Source organism: Choloepus didactylus, chromosome 4 (genome assembly GCF_015220235.1).
Source record: "Choloepus didactylus isolate mChoDid1 chromosome 4, mChoDid1.pri, whole genome shotgun sequence".
Taxonomy (NCBI): Eukaryota; Metazoa; Chordata; class Mammalia; order Pilosa; family Megalonychidae; genus Choloepus; species Choloepus didactylus.
Window position 1 is genome coordinate 69,414,366 of NC_051310.1, and position 7,131 is coordinate 69,421,496.

The window sequence follows — 7,131 nt, forward strand, 5'->3', positions numbered from 1 at the left end:
GGAGAAAGCCATTTTGAAACCAGAACTTTGGAGCAGACACCAGGCTCATGCCTTCCCAGCTAACAGAGGTTTTCCAGACGCCATTGGCCACCCTCCATTGAAGTTACCCAATTGTTGATGACCTACCTTGGACACTTTATGGCCTTAAGACTGTAACTGTGTAACCAAATAAACCTGCTTTTATAAAAGCCAATCCATCTCTGGTGTTTTGCATTCCAGCAGCATTAGCAAACTAGAACACCCCCAAATCCACTGATCTGGGAGAGAACAGTCTCTTCAACAAACAGGGCTGGGAGAGCTGAATATCCATATCCAAAAAATGAAAGAGGACACCTAACTCACTCCCTATACAAAAATTAACTAAAATGGATCACAGACCTCAATAAAAGAGACAGTACCATAAAACTCTTAGAAGATAATGTAGGGAAACAAGTTCAAGCCCTAGTATTAAGAGGTAGCTTATTAGACCTTGCAACTAAAGCACACACAATGAAAGAAAAAATGAATAAATGGGAACTCCTCAATATCAAAATCTTCCATGCATCCAAGGACTTTGTTAAAAAGGTAAAGAGGCAGCCAACTCAATGGGAGAAACTATTTGGATACTATATATGTGATAAGAGACTGATATCCAGCATATATAAAGAAATCCCACAACTCAATGACAATAGTACAAACAGCCCAATTATAAAATAGGCAAAAGATATGTAAAGACATGTTTCTGAAGAGGAAATGCAAATGGCTTAAAAGCGTATGAAAAAATTTTCACCTTCACTAGCTATTAGGGGAATGCAAATCAAAACCACAATGCAAATCATCTCACGCCAATAAGAATGGCTGCCATTAAACAAACAGGAAACATCAAATGTTGGAGAGGATGTGGAGAGATTGGAAATCTTATTCATTGCTGATGGGAATATATAATGGTACAGTCACTGTGGAAGTCAGTTTGGCAGTTCCTCAGAAAACTAGATATTGAGGAACCCTATAATCTGGCAATTTCATTTCTTGGTACATAGCCAGAGGATCTGAAAGCAGACACTTGCACACCAATGTCCATAGTAGCATTGTTCACAATTGTCAAGAGATAGAAACAATCCAAGTGTCCTTCAACAGATTAGTGGATTAACAAAATGTGGTATATACATATGATGGAATACTCTGTGGCAGTAAGGAGGAATGAGGTCCTGAAACATATGACATCAGGGATGAACCTTGAAGACATAATGCTGAATGAAATGTCAACACTAAAGACAAGATATTGTATATTACCACTACTATGAACTCATGAACAATGTAAAATCAGTGTCTTACAATTTAGAATATAGGGGATGTAGAGATAGGCAGAAACTAATGAAGGGGGAATGATAACCTAGTATGTACAGACATGTTAATGAGGGTGAACTTTAAGGTATGGAAATGGACAGGGGTGATGATTGTTCATTAATGGGATTATAAGTATCAATGCCATGATCAAAAGGGGTTGTTTAAAGGCATATATCCCACAGATTAGCATTACAAATATAAATAAGTGTTTGCATGATATACTTCTAAGTTATGACACTGGTACAAAGAGTTAACAACAGATTGGTATGTGGGAAAAACTACCCACTCAATATTATAGAGTATATTTAATAGGAATACATTACCAGTACTACAGTAATACTAGGGATGAATAATTAGTGGCTTATGAGAGCTTTGGGGTATTTTGTGTTGTGATAATTGTTTACAATGAGAGTGGTGATGATTGTACAACTAAGTGAAGATAATGTGAGACACTGTCTTGGACAAAATACATGCTATGTGAAATTTGGAACCTCCTACTTATTAGGTCTAGCCCTTAATCTTGAGGCTTGCTCATGTGAAACTTATGTTCGTAAAAGGGAGGTTAAGCCAATTTATAATTATGCCTAAGAGGCACTTTCAGAGAACCTCTTTTGTTGCTCACATGTGGCCTTTCTCTTTCTAAGCCAACTCTGCAAATAAATTCACTACTTTTTCCCCTACATGGGACATGACTCACAGAGGAGTGATTGTCCCTGGTGACATGGGACACAACTGCCAGGAATGAGCCTCGTTCTGGCATAGTGGGATTGAAAAAATGACTTCTTGACCAAAAGGGGAGAAGAAAGTTAACAAAATAAGGTTACAGTGGTTAAGAGATTTCAAATATAGCAGAAAGGCTATCCTGGAGTTTACTTTTATGCAAGCTCCAGCCAAATATCCCACATGGCCACAGTATGCCAAGCCCTAACCAACAGTAGTCCCAAATACCTTGGTCCCTATGTGAGGCTTTATAAAAATTTCACTCACTAAGTTTACTTTTCAGAAACTTGAATTCCCCAGAGTGTTCCTGTGATGGTTGTGTTCATGTGTCAACTTGGCCAGGTGATGTACCCAGGTGTCTGGTCAAGCAAGCACTGGCCTAATCATTACTGCAAGGACATTTGTGGCTGGTTAATGGACCAGAAGGCTGGCTTATTAAATCATCAGTCAGTTGCCTGCAGCTGTGACTGATGACATCAACAAAGGGTGTGTCTTCCCCAATGAGAGAATGCAATCAGCTAGATTTAATCCAATCAATTGAAGACTTTTAAGGAGAGAGAGGACCTTCACTTCCTCTTCAGCTAGCCAGAGAAGCATATCCTGAGGAGTTCATCAAACACCTTCATCAGAGTTGCCAGTTCGCTGCCTGCCCTATGGAATTTGGACTCATGCATCCCCACAGTTGATTGAGACACTTTTATAAAATCTTATATTTACATATATCTCTTGTTTATTCTGTTTCCCTAGAGAACCCTAACTGATACAATTCCTATGCCAAATAAGTCCCAAAACCCAGAGGCAACAGCCTCTCCAAGAACATCAACCAGATGCATTCCCTTTCCACATAATGTCAACACCACTTTTCAATATGAACAAGTTAGAGTGGTCAGTGACATCTGTAGATGTCGTTAGACATCCCTGAAGATTGAGAAAGTGATTAAAGAAGAGGGATGGGTAGCAACAGAAAAGATAGGATTTAACAAGGGTTACAAATAATGAATGTTTATATAAATACAAATATATTTTTTAGATGCTAGGGTGTTAGAATAGCTAGAAAGAAATAACATGTGGTAGAACTGTAACCCATAACATTCTTTGAAATTTGCTTTTTAAATCATACTTTGAAAGTTATCACTGTTCTGTATATATGTTATATTTCACAATAAAAAAAATGAAAACAAACAAACAAAACAAAACAAAAAAATTCTTTTGAATTTAGAAATACTTTTTGGCCAGTGCAAAATGATATCATTTAGAGATCATGCTAAAGCCCATAAAAATAATAAGAGTAAAAATAAAATATTGTAGGTTGACTATCTTAAAAGTGTATATGAAAAAAGTTTGAGAGTAGTAAATGCTGTACTGTACAACAATGAAATGAAATAAAATAAAACTAAAAAGTTGGTTTTGTTCATATGTTTTCCCACCTGTATAAAAGGTATGCTGGCAGGCATGATCAGCTCTGCTAATATTTACTCCCTGTGTGGAGACAGATCACAGCTTGAGCTGGAGAAGACGAATTACACAGAGAATATAGTATAATAGCTTATAAATATCAGGTGTGCGTGAGTATGTGTGTGTGAGTGTGTGTGTGTGTGTGTGTTGTGGTGAGAAGAATTTTAAAAATTAAAAAAAATAAATGCCAGAAGCTGTGGCCCAGATGACTGCAGTAAAGATTTTATATGGTAATAATAAAGTGCTCTTGCAAATGTAGCTGGCCTTCATAAATATTACTCTATTAAAAGGTGCCTTAAGAAAATCATGATAAAGAAAAAGCATAATCCACATCAGCAGTGTGAGGAGCTTGGGGAAATCTCTCCCCAAGAAAGACATCTATTAAGCTAGTAAAATAAGCTAAGTTCAAAGATTTTGGGGATTGATCAAAGGGCTTACAAATAGAGAGGCACTTATTCAATAAAATCTATGAATGCTCAGTAAGAACACTGAGAGGCTTTGACATATGAGCTAGTTACTATGTCCATTCCTGTCAGCTCTGCCTTGTGCAAAAGCAATTTCCAGTGGGCTCATCAGATGAGTGGCAATTCCCATCTTGCCTGGACCCTTAGGGACGGGAGGGCTACTATGAGTGGTTTTGAGAGTTGGTAACATTGGAAGATACCATTTTCCACAGCTCCATGCTGAAGAAGGCCTATGTTAAGCAGGAGCAGGAAGTGGCATCTGGGTGGATCCAATTCCCCCATTTCCAACACCTGCTGTATATGGAGGATCTGTGCAGGGCATCTGGTGAAGAATATATCCCCGTCATCTTGCGCAGTGGTGGAAGAGTTGCTCTGGTGGGCTTGGCAGTTGAGTTCAATACCCATCTCCTCCCTGTTCCTAGGGCATAAGATCTATCTTGAGTAGGTTCATCAGTGAACCTTGGACAATGCTATCCTCTCCAGCAAGACTATAGAAGATCCATATGGAGCAGTGGAAATAGTTGGGATGCAGCACCATCCCCTTCACCCTGTCACCTGGCTCTTGCTAATAGAAAGAATTTGTGCAAGGCAACCAGAAGAGAGAAAGACCTTCATTCTGTCTCCCACCCCCACCCCATGTTCTGAACCATAGCACAGAGATTTGTTCCAGGGCAAGGTGGGGGCAAGCTTCAAAGACCTACCCTGCCAAGGTGTCTGGGTTTAACTGGATAGTCTATGGAGCAATTTGTGCTGCAGAGTGTTGTCAAAAACCATACAGTAATGAGCTGCAATTAGTGGTGGCTAACCCCTGGGTGTAACAATAGTTTCAGATCAGCCAGAAGTGCAATGGGAAATGAGTGAACGAGACAGTCAAAAGAGCAGAGCTACAACCACAGGCACCCTGGTAAGCAGGAGAGCTGTGCATACCAAACGCTGAACCCCGAAGAGCAACATCGGAGACACCTTACTGCAGGCGGAATAGACTTCAATAAACTTATCCAGTCAAGTCACTAAAAGAAAAAGCAACAAGAAAAACAACAGCTACAAATCCCAAAGGGGTCATTATCCAGAGCTTTCACAGTGCTGTATCTAAAATGTCTAGTGTAAACAAGAAATTATGAGACATGCAAGGAAACATAAAATTCCATCCCATACACAAGAAAAAGAAAACTACCTTTGAAGAGGTTCAGATGTAGGACATATAAGACAAAGACTTAATTTAATATTGTAAATATTTTCAAGAATGGAAGCAAGCCATGTTTAATTAATTAAAGTTATAATAAAAATTATACCTTCAAATGGAGAATATCATAAGGACACAAATGGAAATTCTGGAGTTGAAAAGTACAATTCTGGAAATGAAAATTTCATGAGAGGAGATTTACAGTAGATTTGATTTGACAGAAGAAAAAGGAACAATTTTGAAGTTAGATTAGAAGAAAACAGAATGATGAACTATAAGAAAAGTCTCAGAGAAATGTGGGCACCATTAAATAAACAAACCTACCCACAGTGGGAGTGCCACAAGGGAAAAAAAGGAACAGAAAAATACTCAAAGAAATGAGAGCTGAAGACTTCTACAAATTGACAGGAAACATTAATCCAGGCAATGAAAAAGTTCAACTCCAATTGGACAGACACAAGAAACTACACACTCAGAAATATCATAATCAAACTGTGGAAAACAGAGACAAAGAGAAAATATTGAAAGCAGCAAGAGAAAAAGAACCCTGATTAGATTAACAACTGATTTCTCATAAGAAATAATGGAAGCCATGAGGCAGTAGGATGACATGTTCAACATGAAGGAATAAAAAAAAAAAAAAACTCTCTCAACCAAGAATATTATCACCAAAGAAATGTTCTTTCAAAAATAAAGGTGAGATAAAGATATTCCCAAAGAAGAGCTAAGAGAACGCATTTCTAGCCTACCCAACCTAAAAGATATGCAAAAAACAGTTTTTCAGGATGCAACCAAGTGACACTACACAGCAATTTGAACCCATACACACAAAATAAGAGCATCAATAAAGGTAATTTTGTATATAATTTTAAAATACAATATAATTGCATATTTCTTCACCATTCTTCTCTTAACTGATTAAAAAAAAACACTTGCATAGAATACTACACATATAATTGTATTGTTAGGCCTAAAATATATAGAGATGTAATGTATCTATAAATGAAAGCACAAAGGAGGTAGAAGGGAAAAATCTATATTAGGATCAGAAAATGCCACTAGAAGGTAAACTCAAACCCATAGGGAAAAAGTGAGTATAACCAGAAATGATAAATAAGAAGGTTGCCAAAACAAACTGTTTATCTATACATTTTCTCTTCTTTCTCTTCTCAGCCTCTTTAGAAGAAGAGAAGTTATAAAATAATTAATGGTAACAAGATATTGTTTGGTTTAAAAGATGTATAAACATAACGTGTAGAACAATGTTAGCACAAGAAAAGGGAGAAAGAAATAGAGCTATATAGAAATAGGTTTTTATATGTAACTGGAATTAAGTTAGTATAAAACTAAAGTATACTCTGACAAACTAAGAAAGATATTATAAGCCCTATAGCCACCACTGAGGAAATAACTAAAAAACTAATGTAATTTAAAAGTCATTAAAGAAATTTAAATTTTACACTAGAAAATATTCACTTAATGCAAAGAAGACAATAAAAGAGAAACAAATTAACAAAAAGACATGAGACAAAGAGAAAAAAGCAAGATAGTAGACATCTTTCCAACCATATCAATATTGATACTAATTTGAATGGATTAAGTAACCCAAAAAAAGGCATAGATTGTGAAACACCATTAAAAATCAAGTTCCAGCTGTATGTCTCTACAGGGAAAGCTCTTTAGACTCAAAGATACAAACAGTTTGAGAGAAAAAGGATGGAAAAGGATATATAATAGAAACAGAAACCACAGCTGGAGTGGCTACACTAATACCAGGGAAAGCAACTTCAAAACAAAACTGTTACTGGAGACAAAGAACAATGTTGTAGAACGATAAAAGGACCAATCCATCTGGAAGAGAAGATAATTATAAACATATATACCCACAGACCCCTAAAATGCATGAAATAATAACTGGCAGAATTGAAGGGAGAAATAGATGATTCAAAAACAATAGCTGAAGACTTCCATTTCTGAAGTCAC